The sequence below is a fragment of the Macaca thibetana genome, chromosome 2 (genome assembly GCF_024542745.1).
Source record: "Macaca thibetana thibetana isolate TM-01 chromosome 2, ASM2454274v1, whole genome shotgun sequence".
Taxonomy (NCBI): domain Eukaryota; kingdom Metazoa; phylum Chordata; class Mammalia; order Primates; family Cercopithecidae; genus Macaca; species Macaca thibetana.
This window is the reverse complement of record NC_065579.1, coordinates 27643082-27668413: the sequence shown is the minus strand read 5'-3', so window position 1 is coordinate 27668413 and position 25332 is coordinate 27643082. Positions and strand designations below refer to the sequence as shown.

Here is a 25332-nt window from a genome sequence, read left to right as displayed (position 1 = left end):
TATCATCACAACCTTTTGTGTCTTAGTAAACAAAATAGTCCATTTTTTTTGCCTGTTTTTGAACTATATAGAAATGGAAACATACATTTATATTACTTTGTATTTTGATGGTTTTTGCTCAGTATTATAGCTATGAAATTCATTCATGTGGTTTTGAGTAGATATAAATCAACAGGAAAAAGAAACATAGCTCAATAGGAAAATTGGAAAAAGACTTAAATGGACATTTCAAAAAGAAGGAAATTCATTGGTTAAAAGTTATATTTAAAAATATACCACCTCATTTATAATCAGGAACATGCAAATGAAAACCACTATGTAATACATCCACCAGATTAAAAAAAAAATGGAGCAACACTATGTGTGAGGATAAAGAGCAGTAAGAATTTTTTTTTTTTTTTTTGGTGGGTAAATTGTGTAATTTCATAGGAAGACTGTCCTGTTTACTGTGTGCCCTCTGTTTGGAGGCATCCATGCGCGGACACAAGCACGGCAGTAAGCAGAACTTGCCAAGTCTGTGGCCATGTATTTGCCCCTTTCTCTAATGAAGATGCAAGGACTTCAGAATAAGCTCATTTTATTGTTATTATTATTATGCTTTAAGTTCCGGGATACATGTGCAGAACGTGCAGGCTTGTTACATAGGTACACACATACCACGGTGGTTTGCTGCACCCATCAACCTGTCATCTACATTAGGTATTAAGAGCAGTAAGAATTTTTATGTACTACTGATAGGTGCAAACTTCAGTACAACCATTTTTGAAAATCCCCCGGCATAATGCTGGGTAATATACCAGAAATTCTTCTCTTCTGTATATAATATAGAAACACTGGGATATATGTAAATCAAGATTCTTGTGCAAGAATATTTATAATAATATTTTTCACAGTTGCTCCAAATGGGAAGGAACTGGATGAATCAATTGTAGTAGATTCATAAATAGAAAACCATACGGCAACAAAAATAAGCAAGCTACATGCACTTTAGATTTCTGTGAATCAAATTTATTGCTTTCTTATCCATTTCATCAGTTTTCTACTGTATCTAGTGACATTTTGGGAATTTACTTGAACTAACATAAACTATAGAAATTTTTTATTTTGCATATGTTGAACCTGATGGCTTACCATATATATACTAGCTTCTTAAATCAAATGTTTTATGGCATTTATTTCAGCTCAAAGAACAAAGCAAAGTAGAAAAATGTAGTGCTGGGTTCGTTGGCTCTCAACAGGTCAGCACAGTGCAATCCTGCCTGACATGCACTATGACCCATTTGCCTTTGCAAAAGGTCACTGGGAATTTCAGAAAACAAAATGCAGGCAGAGATCAAACTAGTAGGAAGAATTCAATGGAAAGGGAGAACACCAGCCAATTTGGCATTATTTTGAGAAGCTTTACCTATACCTTTTTTTTTTTTTAAACTTGTGATAGGGCATAAAAGCTGGTGAATGGGTTTTAAACTCTTAGAGTCTCCCTCTCTCTTTCTTTTCCTTTCTTTCTTTTAACCGTGAAGAGTTGAAGAGGAATGGGGAAAAGGTAAGTGCTCCCTCCCTAGCCCCTCAAAATCCTGGTGGAGCACTAAGCGTTCTACAGCTGGTTTATACTTAGAAGATTTCATGCAAAGTTTATGGAAAGTAACCTGATATTACACCATAGCTTTCTTCAACATCAGTCAGCAACTGTTCCAACAGCAGTGCATGTTTTCAGGGATGGTTTTATGTAACTAGGCATTGCTGTCTGGCAAAGCTCTGACACGGTGCCTCCTTAAGTTCTAACTAATTAGTGTTAGAGATAGTAATAGGAGCAATTTGCTCACCTGCTTTTGATAGCATTTGCTAAGTTTTCTAGGCATAAGTACCAGATTTAAATGGCAGCATACCAGGATTATAGGCATATTGGAGAATTTCAATTATATTTCCAAGGGAGAATTTGGCTTTCAAACTCAAGCTTCCATTTGTCTCAAAGTATAAAATCACTGTACTGCATAGTAAATTTGTTGTAGTGCCTTCTGAAAGGGAGGAAATTCAGACTATTAAATGAAGATTCACAGAATTGTCTACTAGGAGATGCCCCAATAACTGTCTGCCTAATCTTATACCCTCTCCTTCGCTTGATCCAAGGTCCGCTTCTCAGCCTGCTTGACTGAGACATCTGTAGTTAATCTGAGTTCACTTGGTGCTCCCCTTCTGGAGTGGAGGGTTTAACATTAGTTTACCAAGTCTGATCTTGACACTTATGGATAAGTCTCCTGCAATATGGACCAACGTTTCTTAGGTCCTGAGTGTTTGCTCAGTGTTGGATTTTAGGTCACCATATCCTCATCAGTCACTGGGTGTTCACTTTTCCCATTTGTAAAATGAAGAAATGGGACTACGTGGCTCTTACATCTGGATTGGTTAACTTAGACCTGAGCTTGTCTTTGGACATGAAGCTTTTTCTTTTTCTTTTTTTTTTTTGATGGAGTTTCGCTCTTGTTGCCCAGGTGGGAGTGCAATGGCGTGATCTCGGCTCACTGTAACCTCCGCCTCCAGGTTCAAGGAATTCTCCTGCCTCAGCCTCCCAAGTAGCTGGAATTACAGCATGCACCACCATGCCCAGCTAATTTTGTATTTTTAGTAGAGACAAGGTTTCTCCATGTTGGTCAGGCTGGTCTCGAACTCCTGACCTCAGGTGATCCGCTGGCCTCAGCTTCCCAAAGTGCTGGGGTTACAGGCCTGAACCACCATGCCCAGCCCTGACATGAGGCTCTTTACTCCTGTCTTTGCGATGCTAAGTTCTTCCATTCAGACTGAGACTCGTCAGACTGGAAAAATACTCTAAAGAGCAAAATCCCCTAATATTCTGCCTTACCTTGGTGAAACATTGCATTTCATAAAGATCCAGCAAGTCTTGCCCTAGAGTATATCCTGAATATTCACAAAGACAGCTAACATGGACAACAGTTTAAGGTGTTACTTTCTATTTTTAAGATTGGGAGTTCCTAACTTTAGGCCCATGGACTATGAAATCTGTGTCTGTGTATATGTGTATGCACACATTTTTTATTGTCTTTTGGAAAAGAGGGTCTGGCGCTTTTGTCAGTGTCTTTACCAAAAGACTTGAGAACCTCTGAATTGAGGTGTGAGTTTTTTGCATGTTAGAAAGGCATACGTTTAGACACAGTTTCTAAATTTAGTTAATGAACTATATATTGAGCATATGGAGACATATGTTAAGCAAAAATCTTCCTACTTTCTTTTCAAACTTCAGTATTTTAATTTTAATGTAGCAAATATTTTCATAATTGAATTTATTTCCCATCAATATTGGTTTCTATCTCCACTCCATTTTCCTTCCCTGCCTTGCCTCTTTCTTCCTCTTTCCCATTGTTTCTTTGACCTTCTTTATTCTTTTCTTTTTATTCTATTCCCTCTCTCTCCTCCCCATCCAGTTTCTATATCTCTATTCTCAAATGGTTTTACAGCAGAAATGACACTTTCTTCACTACTGTATTCTCAGTCCCCAGGAGACTTCCTGGTATATAGTAATATGCCATTTAGTAAATAAATACATGAATGAAGCATCCAGAATGGATGCTGTTCTTATTCTATCAATTATGAGGCAATCAGGTTGAATGTAGGAGAGTGTTGAAAGTGTTTTTCAAGAAGGGTTCTGAGTGATCTGTGGATCAAGAAAGTGAGATTTGCTAAAAGTCTTTCCATGTATGAGAAAATCCCCTGGGTTTTGAGATGTTTATTGTGGTGGCCAGTTTCCAAGATGGCCTCTAATGGCTTCTGCCGCTATTCACAACCTTTTGAATCCCTTCCATTGTATCTAATGGTCTCTAATATTCACGCCCTTTTGTGCCCCCTTCCCATTGTATCAGCATCGGGCTGTGTGACCAATAGTGTACAGGAGAATGACGGTATGTCACTTCTGCAATAAGTAATTAATACAGTTGTTGAAGTGACATGTTTGGGTGGTGACAGACAAGTTAATGATCTGATATTAGCTCATGAAGCTGAAGAACATCTACTTTTGCTTTTGCTGATTAATACTCAGGTTGGGGCAGTCACAAATCTTACAACTATGTTATGACCTTGAGGAAATAACTTCCCTCTTTGGAATTTCTTTTTATCGTATGTATAATGAAAAACATAGATATTCTAATACTATGTAATTTTTCTAGTATAGTGTGTGTGGAATTTATCAGTTTTTTGATTGAAAACCTGAATTACTGGAAAAGAGGAGCACCTTCTTTAATAGATATTACATTCATTGATGCTGACTGAATTTTAAGTTTGGCTTAATGTGCTTTGAGAACTTCTTGAGAGTCTGATATCTTTTGCTGATATTTTTGATGGGTGAAATTATTTTGTTTAAAATAAAGAGTAAAGAAAAGGGGAAAAAAGAAAAATGGCATAGGGTTGATCACACCATTTCATGAGTTTATGTGGCATGACTTTTAATTTTTTTTTTTATTTCAATAGGTTTTTGGGGAACGGGTGGTATTTGGTTACATGACTAAATTCTTTAGCGGTGACTTGTATGATTTTGGTGCACCCATCACGCAAGCAGTGTACACTGTACCCAATGTGTAGTCTTTTATTCCTCACCCGACTCCCACCCTTTCCCTGAGTTCCCAAAGTCCAGTGTATCATTCTTATACCTTTGCATCCTTATAGATTAGCTCCCACATATGAGTGAGACTATCTAATGTTTGGTTTTCCATTTCTGAGTTACTTCATTTAGAATAATAGTCTCCAATTTTATCCAGGTTGCTGCAAATGCCATTATTTCTTTTGCTTTGCAGAAGCTTTTAGTTTAATTAAGTCCCATCTATTTATCTTTGTTTGTTGCATTTGCTTTCAGGTTCTTGATAATGAAGTCTTTGCCTAAGCCAATGTCTAAAAGGGTTTTTCCAATGTTTCATGGTTTCCATTTTTATGGTTTCAGGTCTCAGATTTAGGTTTTTGATCCATTTTTAGTTGATTTTTGTTGTATAAGGCAAGAGATGAAGATCAAGATTCCTCCTTCATGTGGCTTGCCAATTATCTCAGCACCATTTGTTGAATAGGGTATCATTTTCCCACTTTATGTTTCTGTTTGTTTTGTCAACGATCAGTTGGCTGTAAGTATTTGACTTTATTTCTTGTTTACCCTTCTATTCTGTTCCGTTGGTGATGTGCCTATTTTCATACCAGTACCATGCTGTTTTGGTAACTATAGCCTGGTAGTATAGTTTGAAGTTGAGCAATGGGATGTCTCCGTTTTTTTCTTTTTGCTTAGTCTTGCTTTGACTATGTGAGCTCTTTTTTGGTTCTATATGAATTTTAGGATTTTTTTTTCTAGTTCTGTGAAGAATGATGGTGGTATTTTGATGGCAATTGCATTGAATTTATAGATTGCATTCGGCAGTATGGCCATTTTCACAATATTCATCCTGAACATGGATTGTGTTTCCATTTGTTTGTGTCATCTATTATTTCATTCAGCAATGATTTGTAGTTTTACTTGTAGAGACTTTTGACCGCCTTCGCTAGGTATATTTGACCACCTTTGCTAGGTATATTCCTAAGGATTTTATTTTATTTTTTGCTATCATAAAAGGGGTTGAGTTCTTTATTTGATTCTCAGCTTGTTTGCTGTTGGTGTGTAGTAGAGCTACTGATTTATCTACATTAATTTTGTATCCTGAAACTTTGCTGAATTCATCTACCAGCTTTAGAAGCTTATTAGATGAGTCTTTAAGGTTTTCTAGGTATATAATCATATCATAAACAAGCAGTGACAGTTTGACTTCTTCTTTACCAGTTTGAATGCCCTTTATTTCTTTCTCTTGCCTGATTGCTCTGACTAGGACTTCCAGTACTATGTTGAATAGAAGTGGTGAAAATGGGCATCCTTGTCTTGATTCAGTTCTCAAGGATAATGCTTTCATCTTTTCCCCATTCAGTATAATGTTGGCTGTGTGTTTGTCATAGATGTTTTTTATTACCTTATGTCCATTCTATGCCAATTTTGCTAAGGGTTTTTACCATACCGGATGCTGGATTTTGTCAAATGCTTTTTCTGCATCTATTGAGATGATCTTGTGATTTTTGTTTTTAATTCTGTTTATGTGGTGTATCACATTTATTAACTTGTGGATGTTAAATCATCCCTATATCCCTGGTATGAAACCAACTTGATCGTGGTGGATTATCTTTTTGATATGCTGTTGGATTCAATTAGCTAGTATTTTGTGCTTTTCCAGACTTTTTGATGTAGACATTTAATACTATGAACTTTCCTCTTATCACTGCTTTTGCTGTATCCCAGAGGTTTTGATAGGTTGTGTCATTGTTACCATTCAAAGAATTTTTAAATTTCCATCTTGATTTTATTATTTTCTCAATGAATATTCAGTGGCAGGTTATTTAATTTCCATGTATTTGCATGATTTTGAGGGTTCCTTTTGGAGTTAATTTCCAATTTTGTTCCACTGTGGTCTGGAAGAGTACTTGATATAATTTTGATTTTCTTAAATTTACCGAGACTTGTTTTGTGCCCCATAATATGGTCTGTCTTGGAGAATGCCCCATGTGCTGATGAATAGAAGTATGATCTGCAGTTGGTGAGCAGAATGTTCTGTAAATATCTGTTAAGTCAGTTTGTCATAGGGTATAGTTTAAAAAAATCTATTTTTTTTTGTTGACTTTCTATCTTGATGACCAGTGTAGTGCTGTCAGTGGAGTATTAAATTCTCCCACTATTATTCTTTTGCCATCTATCTCATTTCTTAGTTCCAGTAGTAATTGTTTTATAAACTTTGGAGCTCCAGTATTAGGTGCATATATATTTAGAATTGTGATATTTTACTGTTGGACTAGTCCTTTTATTATTATAAAATGTCCTGTCTTTTTAAAGTGTTGTTGCTTTAAAGTTTGTTTTGCCTGATATAAGAATAGTTACTCCTACTCACTTTTGGTATCCATTTTCATGGAATATCTTTTTCTACTCCTTTGCCTTAAGTTTATGTGAGTCCTTATGTGTTAGGTGGGTCTCCTGAATACAATAGAAACTTGGTTGACGAATTCTTATCTGTTCTGCCATTCTGTATCATTTAAGTAGAGCATTTTGGCCATTTACATTCAACATTAGTTTTGAGATATGGGGTGCTATTCTATTCATCATGCTATTTGTTGCCTGAATACTATTTTTTAATTGTGTTATTGTTATATAGGTCCTGTGAGATTTATCCTTTAAGGAGGTTCTATTTTGGTGTATTTTGAGGATTTGTTTCAAAATTTAGAGATTCTTTTAGCCATTCTTGTAATGCCAGCTTGATAGTGGTGAATTCTCTCAGCATTTGTTTGTTTCAAAAAGACTGTATCTTATCTTTTATGATGCTTAGTTTTGCTAGATACAAAATTTTTGCTGATAATTTTTTTTGTTTAAAGGGGCTAAAAATAGGGCCCCCAAACCATTCTAGCTTGTAGGGTTTTTGCTGAGAAATCTGCTGTTACTCTGATAGGTTTTCCTTTATAGGTTACCTGGTGCTTTTGCTCATAGCTCTTAAGAATTTTTCCTTTGTCTTTACTTTAGATAACTTGATGACTATATGTCTAGGTGATCTTTCTGCAGTGAATTTCCCAGGTGTTCTTTGAGCTTCTTGTATTTGGATGTCTAGATCTCTAGCAGGGCCAGAGAAGTTTTCCTTGATTATTCTGTCAAATATGGTTTCTAGACTTTTGGATTTCTCTTCTTCCTGAGGAACACCAATTATATTTAGGTTTGAACACTTAACCTAGTCCCAAGCTTCTTGGAGGCTTTGTTCATTTTGTAATTGCTTTTTTCTTTGTCTTTGATGGATTTGATTAATTCAAAAGCCTCATCTTCAAGCTCTGAAGTTTTTTCTTCTGCTTGTCCAATTATAGTGCTGATACTTTCCAGTGCATTTTGCGTTTTTCTAGGTGTGTCCTTGATTTCAAGAAGTTGTGATAGTTTTTCATTTATGCTCTCTATTTCACTGAAGAATTTTTCTTTCATATCCTGTATCATGTTTTTGATTTCTTTAAGTTGGAGTTCACCTTTCTCTGGTGTCTCCTTGATTAGCTTAATACTTGCCTTTCTGAATTCTTTTTCTGGCAGTTCAGAGATTTCATCTTGGTTTGGATCCATTGCTGGTGAGCTGGTGTAATCTTTTGTACTGTTAAATAATCTTGTTTTGTCATATTACCAGACTTGTTTTCCTAGTTCCTTCTCATTTGGGTAGACTATGTCAGAGGGAAGATCTGGGACTCAAGGGCTGCTGTTGAGATTCTTTTGTCCCACATAGTGTTCCCTTGATATGGTGTTCTCCCCTTTCCCCTAGGGATGGGGCTTTCTGAGAGCTGAACTGTAGCGATTGTTTTTGCTCTTCTGACTCTAGCCACCCAGCAGAGCTATCGGCCCTGGGCTGGTACTGGGGAGTATCTGCAGAGTCCTGTGATGTGATCCATCTTCAGGTCTTTCAGCCATGGATACCAGCACCTGCTCCAGTGGAGGTAGCTGGGGAGTTGAAGTGGACTCTGTGAGGGACCTTGGTTGTATTTTTGTTCAGTGCACTGGTTTTGTTTTGGTTGGCCTACAGCCAGGAAGTGGGGCTTTCAAGAGTGCATCAGCTGTGGTACTATAGGAAGGAAGCAAACTCGCCCTAGGGTTGCCGGGTTACATATTCAGGTTTCTTAGGCAGTGGGAAGGGCCATAGAACTCCCAAGAGATTGTGTCCTTTGTCTTCAGCAACCAGGGTGGGTAGAGAAAGACTACCAGGTGGGGGCAGGGATAGGTATGTCTGAGGTCAGACTCTCCTTGGGCGGGGCTTGCTGCAGCTGCTGTGGTGAATTGGGGTGTGGTTCCCAGTCCAATGGAGTTATGTTCCCAGGTAGATTATGGCTGGCTCTGCTGAGTTACGCACGTCACCAGGGAAGTAGGCGAAAGCTGGAAGTCACAGGCCTCACCCTGATCCCATGCAGCCTGTAGTCCTAAAGGCCGATCTCACTCCCACTGTGTCCCCCCTACAGCACTCAGTCTGTTTACAGGCAGCTGGTGACCAGGGCTGATAACTTGCCCCAGACCATCAACCTCCCTTCTGAGAAAGCAAGCTGACTCAGTTTTTGGGCATCTCAGTGAGCCTGTAGCAGGGATCCACTTCCTTCAAAGGGTCTATGGATTCTCTCAGCTTTCATGGTATATTGCTGTGGTAGTTCTCGGAGCAAAAGTTCACTATGTGAGTCTCCACATGCTGCTCTGTCTGAATAGGAGCTGCAAGGCCTGCCTTCTGTCTGCCATCTTATCCCCTCAATACATCACCTGTAACTTTCTATTCTGCCTGTATCTAAATGTATATCTTTTTCTGTATCTGATTTTATAGCTATATATGGACATGTAGTCTGTCCTTAGAAATCCCATCCACTTATGATATTATTATTATAATTGTGGGAAATTTCTTGTAAATTTTAGTAGGCAATCTTTGTTATACGGAAATCTGTTAATCTGTGTATTTTAGGAAGTTTCACCAGAGTGAAGCATTCATCTACTATTTACAGATAAACAAATCAAAATGAACATAACTTGCAACATCATTTTTTAAGACTTGAAAAGCTTTATCAATAAATGATACTGTTGTCCTGGAATGTGTGCAGTGTAAATGTGTTTTGTGCCAGCCATACATTAGACTCTCACAAGGGCAAGGGAAATTGAAACTGTCTTTCTAATGGATCATAAATCTTGAAAATGATTTGAATTCATGGATTAAATGTCAGCTTTGGAAGCATTTGCTGATTTATCTTGAATCTTAAAGAACATTTTTATGACAAATCAAATTAGTACATTTTCATATTCTGGATTATAGTTTTCCAGAATGATATTCTTCAAAGAAATAATATGACATGTTAATTTTTTCCCTGTTAGATGATGATGATGATGATGATGATGTTGATGAAGCTTCTCTTTGTTAATTAGAAGACCCTTGGAGACTAGACTATGTATGAAGCTAAGTGTTGAATTAGAATATAGAGATTATAATTTAAATAATGGATTGCACCTCAGAAACACCAAATTGAATCACTTAGTGAGTGGCTAACTTAGTGGCACTGGTGTGACTGAAGTAAAATCAGAGATTTTATGTAATTTCTTTAGTGTTTCTCTCCTCTACTTACCATTCCTATGAAGGAAATTATGACTACTTTTTTGACTTGGGATGACTTTGGCAACTTTAATGTGTCTCTTTTTATCCAAGTTCAAATTACAAGCATTCTGTGAAAAGAGCAGCTTCCCTTTTGGTGCAGAAAATTGCTCTAGGCCTGGCCTCTCATCCTTTCATTCAAAATCTTTACCTTTCTTTGAGTCCTTCATCTCTTCACGCATTTATACCGTCTCTTTTGTCTGAGTCTCCACAGACTGATAATGTTTTCCCTGGGTGATGGTCATCCTTGGGATAAAGAAATATGAAATACAAGGAATATTTCATACTCTTTGATTCCCACTTTGTAGTCTGAGGAAAAGTTATGCCCCATCCATGTCTGACACTTACTCAGATACTTTCTGAGCCAAAACCCAGTGCTCTCCTGTACAGCTTAAATAAGCGGATAGGCTGAGCTAATGGGTTTGTTCCATGACCAAATGACCATCGTGCAATTTTAGGAAAACTTAGGGGATGATACACATTTCCTTCAGTAGTTGGGATTTTAGAAACAGTCCAAGTCTTGGTGATATAAAGGTTGTTAGTTTTTGTAACAGGTTTAGGCTCAGGAATTCAGGTGCTCTGTGGAGTTTTAAAGAAAAGGGGTGAATTGTGTCTTAAGTTGATTGTAAAATATCACATTGAGATGTTTGACACATGACACTTTGGCCAGACTTTCATGGTTAATCAGGTGCAATCAGCTTTCTGCTCTTCAATAGAATACTCTAGTTTTGATGCTTTCAGAGGTAGTGGTTTCTGTTGCTTTTTTGTCAAGAGTATCTTAACTTTCACATGTACGACCACTTGATGACCGTAATATTATTTTACCTTCTTCTACATAGGGAGACATGATAATGATCTCTGTCTTCATCAAGCCAGAATGGCACAGGTAGTCAGGCTTATAAGTGCTGGTTCTCATCTTTTTAGTGGAGAAACATTGAGCTACATAGATTTTGCTATCCTTGATATCTGAAAATTGTGAACTTGCATTATTTCCTTGATTCACATGAAGATTAGACCATTGTGATTAAATTTCTTGTGTGCCTGTTATTGTTACAGCATCTCTCTGTTATTTGATATTCTGTCAATTGTAACTCTTTTTCTGAAGGAAATGTGATATTATTTATTTATACAGTTTATTAGGGTATAGTTGATATACAAAAATGGTGCACATTCAATGTATACAAGTTGATGAGTTTGGACATATGCATACACCTGTAAAACCATCATTACTATCAGAGTAATCAACATACACAACGCCTCCCAAAGTTTTCTTGTGCCCCTTTGTTTTAAGAACTCTTTACTAACCAGCATTTCTCCTCTAATGTGGAGCAGGCTGACTGATTTACAGATTATTTATTGCAGCTAGTTTCTTCTGTCTTGGTGTCACATCACCTCTTATCACTACTGCATTCATTCATTCATTCATTCATTCATTCATTCATTCATTCATAACTACATATCACACATCTACAATACCCCAGGCACCATTCTAACTTCTGGGAATACACTAGTGAGTGAAATAGGGAATACACTAGTGAGTGAAATAGATGAAACTACCTGCTATCATGGCGCTTACAGTGGCAGCTGCAACTCATTCAATATAACCTCTGCTCCTGCCCTTTTTTTCTTTTGACCTAAGAGTTTCAATCTCAAGCTCTTCCTATAATCGCTTACTTCAACTGCTAGATTCTCTGAGATTGCCTCTCTTCCACCAGCCAGGCTCTACCATAAAGGACATTAAGTGTAGGTTCCTAAACTGCCATGAATATGGAAGACATGTTCTTGGTGTTTCAGTTTATCAATTTGAAACACTTTCTAGATAGAAGCATTAAAACAATATAAAAACAATGATGAGGGTCTCTAGTATTATTAGTATGTTTCTTCAGCTACATTTTGGGTTAAAAATATTTGTTTGAACTGCCCTGTGCCCTAAGCACTGTTTTTACAAATGCATCCCTGGTTTCCAACCAGATACTTTTCAAACAGATTGGTGGAACCTGAGTTGTCAGCTGGAAATTTCTTGTGCAATCATAATTCAAGATTGTAATGATGACCTTGGAGCTCTTTAACATTCAGACTTGGCTTTTGAATGAAAAAGGAATGATTACCTTTTCTTTCTTTCATCTATTTTTAGATTTATTTTTCTATATTGTATTTCTTTAAAGAGTGATAATCTTCTATACAGGATAGATAGAATAACTCAATTGATCACTCCCCACTAAAGCCTCTGTCATTTGACCAGATAAGATAACAAAAAGTTTACTGTACTCAAGAGCCTCCTTTGGTAAAATAGAAACTTATGATTCTAGGTTATCTTTGAAACTTGGGAAAAGTAAGAGAGATGAATTGTTTCATCTTTCTGTCTGAACACCCTCTCAAGAAAAAAAATACTTTTTGAAAAATGAGATAAAATGGTGTCTAGTGAGTCACGATTTCAGGTTAGTGCAAGTCCCAAGCACTCAGGAGGGTCTACTTTGTGCGTCTCACTTAACAGTACACATTCATAGGACTCCTTCAGTTCCCTGAGTGTAGTCAAATTATCTGGTACCTAATCAGTTCAGTGGCCTCATCAGACCACACGAGAAGTGAAGGAGGCACAGCCACCTTAAGAGCAGCACCTGGGCATCACAGGAAGCTTCCAGCTACTGAGCTCAAGCCACTGATGCCTCTCTTCTGCCTTTTCATTGCTGTCTGTGTTTAGATTGTGGGAATGTATGTAGAGAATATGCATTGAGGATCATGGACCTTATGAAAAGGGGTTGATGGTGAAACTTGGACTGCAGGAGCCTCTTTGTTTTTGCTAAGCTTTCCTGGGCAAAAGCTCTGGAGAGAAACGAAGGAGGGACTGGCAGTGTTGAAATCCCTTTTACTTAGACTATTGCTTGTTCTCTGTTTATCATTGCAGGCTGCAGTGTGGTGTGCAATCTGAAACAGAAAAGTTACAGCTCTTCTGTTAGGGCACCTTGAAGTGGGTGGACATTAGGCTTGGATAAAAGAAGCTCTGGTTCTCGTGTAGAAGCATAAAATCTGGAGTCAGGTTCTGAGCAATTTCACTTCTAAAAATTTATCCTAAGGAAATGATGCTGATGGGGACTATGACTTTTCTGTCAATCTGTAGAAATACTGCCAGGGTCAGAAATAGAGTGCAGTTGTTATGTGTATACTCTGGAACTGAAATGTCTCAAGTTCAAGTTTAGTTCTGTATTTTACTGAATGTGTGACCTTGACCATATTGTTTAACTTCTTTTTGTCTGAGTTTACTTCATTTCTAAAGGGAAGATTTTCATTGTATCTATTTCATAGGATTTGGGTACACATTAAATTAGTTGAAAGTTGTAAATTGCCTACCACAATGCATTACACATAAACTGAATAAACATTAACTATTATTATTATTATCATCAGGTGGTTTATCACAGCATCATTTATAAGAATAAAAAATGGAAACGACATATCTAAAGACAAAAGAAACCATTAAATAATGATTCTTCCATATAATGTGAGACTTTACAGCTATTAAAGCTGATGTTTCATAAGACTCTTTAATGGCATGGAAAAATATTGCTTAATGGAAAAAACAAGTTACAGATGTTAGGGCAAGTCCATTTGTTAAACATATTATGTAGATACATACAGAAAAAGATGATGGAGAGTATACACACAAAGTGTTAGCCATACGATCACAGATGACTTTTCTTTTTGTCCTTAGTTTTGTTTTCTATCATAAACAAGTGTTAAATTTGCAATCAGAGAAAAGCATATATATTTTATTAGAGCAGCAACAATTTGGTTTCAGAAATTTAATCTGTCTATAAAATGGGAATAAAAGTAATGCCCATGTCATAGGATTGTTGTCAGAGTTTTCAACACATCGGTTCTTCTTCACCCTGGCCTGCTGGGCCACCTGATAGAATGAGCCCAGTAATCATCTTCCAGCACATTCTCCTGACTGACTTGCTTCATATCATTTCTCCCTCTCTGAAATTAAGCTTGTTTATTTGTATTTTTTTTCTTTTTATCTTTTCTCTCTGAAATGAAAACTCCCTATCTGAGGGATCTTATCAGTCTTGTTCACAGCTGAAGTGCTTAGAATATTGCTTGGTAGCTCAGGTATTCAATAAATAATTGTTGAATGAATAATGAATATCAGTAAGTTTTGCAAAGTGCTCTAGAAAAATGTTAACTGCTGTTATTAGAAACAGTGATGTATTTCACTCCACATGCCTCAAAAAACTAGATCAAAAAGCTTTTCTCCAGTGCAGTGAATATGTAAAATGCCATATCAGTAGCATCTAAGTGCTACTCCATGTCTTACTCCAGGCTTCCTACATGCCTGGCCATGTTTTCAGGAATAAAATAGTTATCTAGTTTAACTACTTGCCTTGTTATCTTGTGTAATCCTCACAGCAATAATACGAGGTCTGTTACTTCCTTGTTTACAAATTCTGCAATTTTGCAAATGAGGTAAAAAGCATAAGGAAGTCAAATAACTTGCTCAAGTTCACACAACTAATAGAACATAGATTAGGATTGACACCCAGGGAATCTGGCTCTTATTTTGTGCTTGTAATCACTACCCTATAATACCAATGCCAGGGATCTCTAAAAATTATCTGTATATGGAATTATGCATACATTTGTGTATGCAGAGTCAAGTCCTCAGGTGATTGCCAGTTCAGAGTCAGATCAAGTTGTTTAGTAATATCAAAAGAGAAACAAATTGTAAAAATTTAAAATGTGAAAAATAAAAAGAATAAATCAATAAACCAAACTTAATTCTATAGTATTTTATGCTTAAAAGCAGCTTTCACCTAAAGAATCTCTTTTTATTGATCTCAAGTGTCTCGAATTCAAAACTAATCTTGGAAATATTTTATATTCAAAGGTTAATGGCCTAAATATGTAAAGGGCACTTAAAAAGCAACAGAAAATCACTAATACTCTAAAAAGAAAAAAGAAATGGGTATACTGAAACAGAAAATAAGAAATGTAAATGACTTAAATACATGAGGAAATGTTTATGTTTACTATCCAAAAAATTAAGGCAAATTAATACAACGCTGCCATTGTTGTCAAACCAATTGTTAAGCTTTACAAAAAGTATAATTTTTGGCCAGGCCTGGTGGCTCACGCTTGTAATCCTAGCACTTTGGGAGGCCGAGGTGAGGAGATCATGAGGTTAGGAGTTGAAGACCAGCCTGGCTAACATGGCGAAACCCCATCTCTACTAGAAATACAAAAAATTAGCCAGGTGTGGTGGTGCATGTCTGTAGCCTCCAGCTACTCGGGAGGCTGAGGCAGGAGAATGGCTTGAAGCCAGGAGGCAGAGGTTGTGGTGAGTGGAGATCGCACCATTGAACTCTAGCATGGGTGACAGTGCAACACTCCATCTCAAAAAAAAAAATTTTATATATATATATATATTTTTTTATATATATGTATATAATGTTTTATGCTGGCAGGGACTAAGGAAATGGCACTCATAAATGTCTAGGGGTATAAATTAGGATAGACTTTATGGCAACTAATTTGTCTTATTATTTTAATAATCTTAAAACATCCATATCCTATGCCTCATTAGTTTTTCTTTGAGGAAATAATCAGAGATGTATAAAGTATTTTTACTCATCCTAGTTTTATTTATAATTATTTACAAATGAGAGAGAGAGTTCTTGACCAGCAAATTAACTGAGAAATAATTTAATAAATAATTGTATATATTTAAAAATGTTTTCAATCTACTAGAATAGTGCTTATGATTAAAAGCTGTGTGAAGAAAAAAAGCAGGGACCTAACTACCAAAATCATATTAAAATGCATATGCATGAATAAAAAAAGTGTGGATGGATTTTCAACAAAGCACCCACCATAGTTTCTTCTGAATACAAGATTGTCTGCTTTTACTTTTATTCTTTGTTGTTTTTTCTGTATTTTCTATTGGTTTAAACAATGATCAGAAAAAAATAAGCGTTATTAAAAATAAATGTACAGCACTAAACGATAGTATGTTACTGTTTTTTCTCAGCACAAAGTCCATTTTAACAGTAGCTTTGTACCAAGAAGTAGAACTCTTGTAAATACAGATTTAAAGACATTAAACTTTGAGATCCCTGCCAATTAAAAGGAAAAAAAATGTTAAGAGTATGAAAAACAGCGTGGAAGTTCCTCAAAAAGTTCAAACAAACAAACAAACAAACAAAAACTATCATACAATCCAGCAATCCCACTCCTGGATATACATCCAAAATACATAAAATAAGTATCTTGAAAACATGTCTGCATTTCCATGTTCATTTCAGCTTCATTCATAATAAGCCAAGACATGGAAACTACCTAAATGGCCATTGACGAATGAATAGATAAACAAATGTGGTATATTTGTACCATCGAATATTATTCAGTCATAAAAAGGACTAAAATCCTGCCATTTGCAGCAAAATGGATAAACATTGAGGGCATTATGCTAAGTGAAATAAGTCAGACAGAGAAAGACAAATATTATTCGAGTTCACTTACATGTGGAGTCTGAAAAAAAACTCACAGAAGCAGAGAGTTGAAAAGTTATTGTCAAAGGCTAGAGGTTGGGAGAAATGAGGATATATTGATCAAAGAATACAAATTTTCAGTTATAAGATAAATGAATTCTGGGGATCTCATGTATAGCATGGTTGGTGATGGATGTGTTAATTTGATTGTGATAATAATTATATATGTATATCAAATCACATTGTAAACCTTGAATATATATAATGTTCGTTTGTCACTTAAATACTAAAATGCAAAAATAAAAAAGTTTAGTAATTCAAGACCGAAAAATGACAAATTCAAGCATTCCAAATGTACTTAGAATTTTATGAAAGTGTTATAGTGAAAATAAAAGAACAAAAACAAAGAAATAAAGTCCTTCTGGAATCTGCAGAGAATTTTTTCATGTAGTTAGATACCATATAGTCACCATATTGGGGTGGTAGGGGTGAGTCTTTTCAGTCTATTATTAAATACCTTTTCTGCCTCATTGCTTTCTTTTTAAAGCTTCATTGCTTTTGTCCCAGTTTTAAACACCATTTTGTTACCTCTGTTCTGCCAAAAGTTAATGCACCATTTATATACAATCCCTTCCTATGGCCTACCATTCATCTTAACTATATAGCTCACACATGCAAGCATGTGAGTGGATGGCCCATCCACCTGCACAGGTTTCAGCTCATCACATATTTCTTTCTGATCTTTGAGGGCTATCTGGTTCTGCTCCCAAGATACTGGCTTTTCATTCTCTGTTTTTCCTTTTTAAATCATTTGTGCCTATTCCTTGTTTTAATTGGTTACTACTGTGTTAAGAATAATTTGGCAGTTGGGATAGCAAGAATGAATCTCTTGATTTTGTCCTAACTGATTTTTATATCAGCTAGGGTAGATTAAGTTATACTACGGTAACAAACAATCCCCAAATCTCAGTGGCTTAAAACAATGAAGGTTTATATTCTTGCTTATACCTCATATCTATTGTAGATTAGCAAGGGCCTCTGCTTATGTAATCTTTTAACACTAAACCCTGGTACATAGAGCAGCCATCATTTGGAATATTGTTACTTGCTCCGGCAGAGGAAGATAAAACCATACAGCACCCCACACTGGCAATTAAGTGCTCTGGCCATGAATTGACACATCTCAGTGTCAATTTGCTTATACCTCAATAGACAGAACTAGTTCCATCACTCCACCCAGCAACTGAGGGTTGGGGCCAAAAATAGCCCAGAAAGGAGAGAGCTGGGAATAGTTAGGAAGCAGAATCTATAGCTACTTACTTCTTTTTCTAAAATGAAATATTTTTGAGACTGCTTTGAGTGATTGTTGAGAGCCAGTTGCCCCTATTTAAACACACGTATGCATATCAGATTTTAACAAAACCAGCGAGCATTTTGATCATCTGCTGGGTGTCAGATACTGTGCTAGGTGCTGGGGACACAGAAGTGAATATAATGAAACACAGCTTGAAAAACCAACCAGTATCGTTGGGAAAAAGAAGCATCAAACTGAGTAACTATAAAGCCACCTATGTCAAGTGCTTTAAAAGAGGTATGAACTAAATTGCATGGAAGCACAAAGTACAGTGGAACCTATGTAAGCCCCATCCATTCAGGCATTATTGACAATCAAATGATGGATTTATCATGGGAAATAGAATAGGGACCTCAGCCCTCTACATTTATTTCACCACTTCCTCCTATACATACATCTACATGTAACCCACACATCAGGTGTCCCCTTGAGAGGTAGATGAGTTTGAATTGAGCCCACAACTCGGGGTCTAGGGAAAAAGCCAAATCCAATTATAGGATTGCTGCAACTTTTAAGGAAGCTTACATTCTCCTTGTCATCCTTTTTTTTTTTTTTTTTTTTTTTTTTTTTTTTTTTTTTTTTTTTTTTTTTTTTTTTTTTTTTTTTTTCCCTGTGGGGTTCTGCTTCCTACACTGTGTTTCATATTGTGTTACTCCCAAATGTGATCTGCAGCTCATTTGATTTCCACAAAAGAAGCAATTTATACCAAACCTTGTTTGTACAATAGGCTTCACAGAACATTTGGTGGGAAGAGTGGGGCAGTAAAAAGAGAGACATGCATTCTGCAACACAGTCAACTTCAAATGAAATACGAAACCATTCTGAAAATGCTCCAAACCAACACAGCATAGGAAGGAGCCCCAGTGGCCCTTCCTTCTACTTAGTCTCTTCTTCTCCCCATCTTGGGGTCTTTTCTTTCCCTCCTTTCTCTTCTCTCTTTCTGATTTATTTATTTCTGGTACCAATTAGAAGAGGCTAGATTATTGTTGCAGTAATAGGCAATCTCCCGAATTGTACTGGTGTAAAATAACAGGGTTATTTCTTGCTCACATTACAAGTCTATTGTTGATTATCGGGGGCTCTGTTTCATAGCATCCCTGTACATCAAAAGCAAAAGAAATGTTTGTACTTACATGGCATAATGTACTTACTGCTCATCTTTTGAGTCCAGGGTTCTAGCCAAACCTAAATCCTTGTGAATTTACTTTATCCTGACAGAATTCTCATAGTATTTTCCCAAATCAACATAGTTACATCTCTGAGATAACCTGTGATGCCAACTGTTTAGATAATGTATTTTTCTTAAATATCAATTTACAATATATACCTGTTTACAGGACTGGTACGGTCCCCTCTTTTGGAAGTCTGGGGAGGAGACTTGAGCCAGAAGAAAGCACGTTTAGCAGATTAGATAATAAAATATGCATGGAGATCTATCTAAACATTGGTTTCCCAAGTACTGGGCCTTCGATGTTACAGGTTTTTTACTTTGGAATGTCCTTCAACTTGATTGTCCTGTGGCTGGCTCTTTCTTAAATTGCGTTCAGTCTAAACTTAAATATTGCTTGTTCAGAGAGATTTTTCCTGAATGCCATACCTAAAAAAGATGCCCTATCTCCCTATACATAGATATCCCATATTATCGTCATTAAGGGATTTGTTTTCATCTAAAATCATCTTGTTTATCTGTGTTTTACTTATTTACTATTTTCCCCCACTAAAATAAACTCCATAAGGACAGGAATCTTGTTATTCTTGCCTATCCTTCTATTACATTTCTTAGAATAGTTTCTGACACATAGTAGTTACTCAACAAAATTTGTTGTGTAAATGAACGTTTGTTGCATAAATGTTCCTCTGGGCAGCCCTGTAATTGAAACACGTATGTCGTGATCTCTTTTTGTTTTTGTTTTGAAATGAAGATTTACTCGAGCTTACGAATTTACAGCTTAAAAGAAAATAAAAAATCTCCAGATCCCCAAACTACTTATGCCAAAAGGAAAGTTAAGCCTGGAGGCTGAGTCTTGCAACACTGCCTCCCAGTGTTGGAAGCTAGCTGCTACTAGCATTGTGCATTAGACAGACCTCCAAGGAAACTTTTTTAAGGATTTATTGGAAAAATTGATGAAATTTAAATATAATCATTATATTAGAAAATAATGGTGCACAAATGTTTTCTAGTTTTGATAATTGTACCTTGATAAAGTGACATATGTGCAACTTATTCTTTTTTAAAATTACTATTTTTTTCAGTTTTCGTATTTTTATTTTTATTATTATACTTTAAGTTCTAGGGTACATGTGCGCAACGTGCAGGTTTGTTACATATGTATACATGTGCAATGTTGGTGTGCTGCACCCATTAACTCGTAATTTACATTAGGTATATCTCCTAATGCTGTCCCTTCCCACTACCCCCACCCCACGACAGACCCTGGTGTGTGGTGTTCCCTACCCTGTGTTCAAGTGTTCTCATTGTTCAATTCCCACCTATGAGTGAGAACATGCGGTGTTTGGTTTTCTGTCCTGGCAATAGTTTGCTCAGAATGATGGTTTCCAGCTTCATCCATGTCCCTACAAAGGACATGAACTCATCCTTTTTGATGGCTGCATAGTATTCCATGGTGTATATGTGCCACATTTCCTTAATCCAGGCTATCATTGATGGACATTTGGTATTGTACAAGTCTTTGGTATTGTGAGTAGTGCCACAATAAACATATATGTGCATGTGTCTTTATAGTAGTATGATTTATAATCCTTTGGGTATATGCCCAGTAATGGGATGACTGGGTCAAATGGTATTTCAGTTCTAGATCCTTGAGGAATCGCCACACTGTGTTCCACAATGGTTGAACTAGTTTACAGTCCCACCAACAGTGTAAAAGTGTTCCTATTTCTCCACATCCTCTCCAGCACCTATTGTTTCCTGACTTTTTAATGATTCTGACTGGTATGAGATGGTATCTCATTGTGGTTTTGATTTGCATTTCTCTGATGGCCAGTGATGATGAGCATTTTTTCATGTGTCGACTGCATACATGTCTTTTCCAATTCTGTGAAGAAAGTCATTGGTAGCTTCATGGGGATGGCATTGAATTACCTTGGGTAGTGTGGCCATTTTCATGATATCGATTCTTCCTATCCATGAGCATGGAATTTTCTTCCATTTGTTTGTGTCCTCTTTTATTTCACTGAGCAGTGGTTTGTAATCCTCCTTAAAGAGGTTCTTCACATCCCTTATAAGTTGGATTCCTAGGTATTTTATTCTCTTTGAAGCAGTTGTGAATGGGAGTTCACTCATGATTTGGCTCTCTGTCTGTTATTGGTGTATAGGAATGCTTGTGATTTTTGCACATTAATTTTGTATCCTGAGACTTTGCTGAAGTTGCTTATCAGCTTAAGGAGATTTTGGGCTGAGATGATGGGGTTTTCTAAATATACAATCATGTCTTCTGCAAACAGGGACAATTTGACTTCTTCTTTTCTTAACTGAATACCCTTGATTTCTTTCTCTTGCCTGATTGCCCTGGCCAGAACTTCCAACACTATGTTGAATAGGAGTGGTGAGAGAGGGCATCCCTATCTTGTGCCAGTTTTCAAAGGGAATGCTTCCAGTTTTTGCCCATTCAGTATGATATCGGCTGTGGGTTTGTCATAAATAGCTCTTTTTATTTTGAGATATATCCCATCAGTACCTGGTTTATTGAGAGTTTTTAGCATGAAGGACTGTTGAATTTTATCAAAGGCCTTTTCTGCATCTATTGAGATAATCATGTGGTTTTTGTCTTTGGTTCCATTTATGTGATGAATCACATTAATTGATTTGATTATGTTGAACCAACCTTGCATCCCAGGGATGAAGCCAACTTGATTGTGGTGGATACGCTTTTTGATGTGCTGTTGGATTCGGTTTGCCAGTATTTTATCGAGGATTTTTGCATCGATGTTCGTCACCAATACTGGTCTAAAATTCTCTTTTTTTGTTGTGTCTCTGCCAGGCTTTGGTATCAGGATGATGTTGGCCTCATAAAATGAATTAGGGAGGATTCCGTCTTTTTCTATTGATTGGAATAGTTTCAAAAGGAATGGTACCAGCTCCTCTTTGTATCTCTGGTAGAATTTGGCTGTGAATTCATCTGGTACTGGACTTTTTTTGGTTGGTAGGCTGTTAATTATTGCCTCAACTTCAGAACCTGTTATTAGTCTATTGAGGGATTCAACTTCTTCCTGGTTTAGTCTTGGGAGGGTGTATGTGTCCAGGAATTTATCCATTTCTTCTAGATTTTGTAGTTTATCTGCATAGAAGTGTTTACAGTATTCTCTGATGGTAGTTTGTATTTCTGTGGGATCGGTAGTAATATCCCCTTTATCGATTTTTACTCCGTCTATTTGATTCTTCTCTCTTTTCTTCTTTAGAAGAAAGTTTGCTAAAAGAAAGCTGCTTCTTTAGAAGAAGTTTGCTAAAAGAAAGCTTCTTCTTCAGAAGAAGTCTTGCTAGCAGTCTATCAACTTTGTTGATCATTTCAAAAAACCGGCTCCTGAATTCATTGATTTTGTTTAAAGGGTTTTTTGTGTCTGTCTTTCCTTCAGTTCTGCTCTGATCTTAGTTATTTCTTGCCTTCTCCTAGCTTTTGAATGTGTTTGCTGTTGCTTTCCTAGGTCTTTTAATTGTGATGTCAGGATATCAGTTTTAGATCTTTCCTGCTTTCTCTCTTGGGCATTTAGTGCTATAAATTTCCCTCGACACACAACTTTAAATGTGTCCCAGAGATTCTGGTATGTTGTGTCTTTGTTCTCATTGGTTTCAAAGAACATCTTTATTTCTGCCTTCATTTCGTTATGTACCCAGTAGTCATTCAGGAACAGGTTGTTCAGTTTCCGTGTAGTTGTGTGGTTTTGAGTGAGTTTCTTAATCCTGAGTTCTAGTTTGATTGCACTGTGGTCTGAGAAGACAGTTTGTTATAATTTCTGTTCTTTTACATTTGCCAAGGAATGATTTACTTCCAACTATGTGGTCAATTTTGGAATAAGTGTGATGTGGTGCTGAGAATAATGTATACTCGGTTGATTTGGGGTGGAGAGTTCTGTCAGGTCCGCGTGATGCAGAGCTGAGTTCAATTCCTTGATATCCTTGTTAGCTTTCTGTCTTGTTGATCTGTCTAATGTTGACGGTGGGGTGTTAAAAGTCTCCCATTATTGTTGTGTGGGAGTCTAAGTCTCTTTGTTGGTCTCTAAGGGTTTGCTTTATGAATCTGGGTGCTCCTGTATTGACTGCATATATGTTTAGGATAGTTAGCTCTTCTTGTTGAATTGATCCTTTTACCTTCTTTGTCTCTTTTGATCTTTGTGGGTTTAAAGGGTGTTTTATCAGAGACTAGGATTGCAACCTCTGCTTTTTTGCTTTCCTTTTTTTTTTTTTTTTTTTTTTTTTTTTGCCTTTTTTTGTTTAGCTTTTTTTGTTTTTACAGATCTTCCTCCATCTCTTTATTTTGAACCTATGTGTGTCTCTGCACGTGAGATGGGTCTCCTGAATACAGCACAGTGATGGGTCTTGACTCTTTATCCAATTTGCCAATCTGTGTCTTTTAGTGGGAGCATTTAGCCCATTTACATTTAAGGTTAATATTGTTATGTGTGAATTTGATCCTGTCATTATGATGATAGCTGGTTATTTTGCTCATTAGTTGATGCAGTTTCTTCCTAGCATCAATGGTCTTTACAATTTGGCATTGTTTTGTAGTGGTTGGTACTGGTTGTTCCTTTCCATGTTTAGTGTTTCCTTCAGGAGCTCTTATAAGGCAGGCCTGGTGGTGACAAAATCTGTCAGCATTTGTTTTTCTGTAAAGGATTTTATTTCTCCTTCACTTATGAAGCTTTGTTTTACTGGATATGAAATTCTGGGTTGAAAATTCTTTTCTTTAAGAATGTTGAATATTGGCCCCCACTGTCTTCTGGCCTGTAGAGTTTCTGCCGAGAGATCTGCTGTTAATCTGATGGGCTTCCCTTTGTGGGTAACCCAGTCTTTCTCTCTGTCTACCCTTAACATTTTTTCCTTCATTTCAACTTTGGTGAATCTGACAATTATGTGTCTTGGGGTTGTTGTTCTTGAGGAGTATCTTTGTGGTGTTCTCTGTATTTCCTTAATTTGAATGTTGGCCTGCCTTGCTAGGTTGGGGAAGTTCTCCTGGATAATATCCTGAAGAGTGTTTTCTGACTTACTTCCAGTCTCCTTGTCACTTTCAGCTACACCAATCAGACTTAGATTTGGTCTTTTCACGTAGTCACATATTTCTTGGAGGCTGTTTATTTCTTTTTACTCTTTTTTCTCTAAACTTCTCTTCTCACTTCATTTCATTCATTTAATCTTCAATCACTGATACCCTTTTTTCCACTTGATGAAATTGGCTACTGAAGCTTGTCCATGCGTCACGTAGTTCTCGTGCCATGGTTTTCAGCTCTATCAGGTCATTTAAGTACTTCTTCTCTACACTGTTTATTCTAGTTAGCCATTTGTCTAGTCTTTTTTCAAGGTTTTTAGCTTCTTTGCGATGGGTTTGAACATCCTCTTTTAGCTCAGAGAAGTTTGTTATTACCGATCATCTGAAGCCTTCTTCTCTCAACTAGTCACAGTCAGTCTCTGTCCAGCTTTGTTCCGTTGCTGGCGAGGAGCTGTGTTCAACCCCCAAGGAAATTCTTTGCTGGCCTCCCATAAACAAGCGCATGTCAATTGTAACTTTACGTCTGCAATCTGAGTCTAGCTCCTAAAACTAATCTGGTTGATTCCACACTGATAATGTTCTTAGAAACGTATTTTCCCAGTTGCAGAACAAAGACAAGATGAGATTATTCCTCCACCTACCAGATATGTTTGCATACTTGTTTCTTCCTTTATTCCCCCTTTTCCTTCATTCATCTTATCTTACATAAAATGTAGATTTATTGAGCACTAACTAAAGTCTGACAAGAATGTAACCATTCACTTTACCACCTACCTGTCCCTCTCCCTTAATGTTTTTCTTCACTTTAATGAAATGTATAAACACTAAAATTCCTAAAAACCTCTTCAGAAAAATAGCCACAGATGCCTCTGTAAACCAAGAATAAAAATTGAAGTCCCCCAACCAACTGAATGGGCCTGTTTTGTCTGTCAAAGGCATTTCAGAGTAAACTTGAAAATCTAGTTCAGGCCATGATGGAAAGTGGAGGTTGGACTTAAAACTATACCCTCTTCTCTTTGGAATTCAGGCACAACTGACTAGCAGTAACATTAAAACGGAGATCTTAAGACTGACAAAAC

General features: G+C 36.7%; 1 protein-coding gene across 1 annotated transcript in view; it reads right to left on the bottom strand.

The window, feature by feature from the left end:
• The window catches only part of LOC126946724 (non-histone chromosomal protein HMG-17-like), a 1084902-nt gene that overhangs the window by 809497 nt on the left and 250073 nt on the right, over positions 1-25332 (bottom strand). The window lies entirely within an intron of this gene.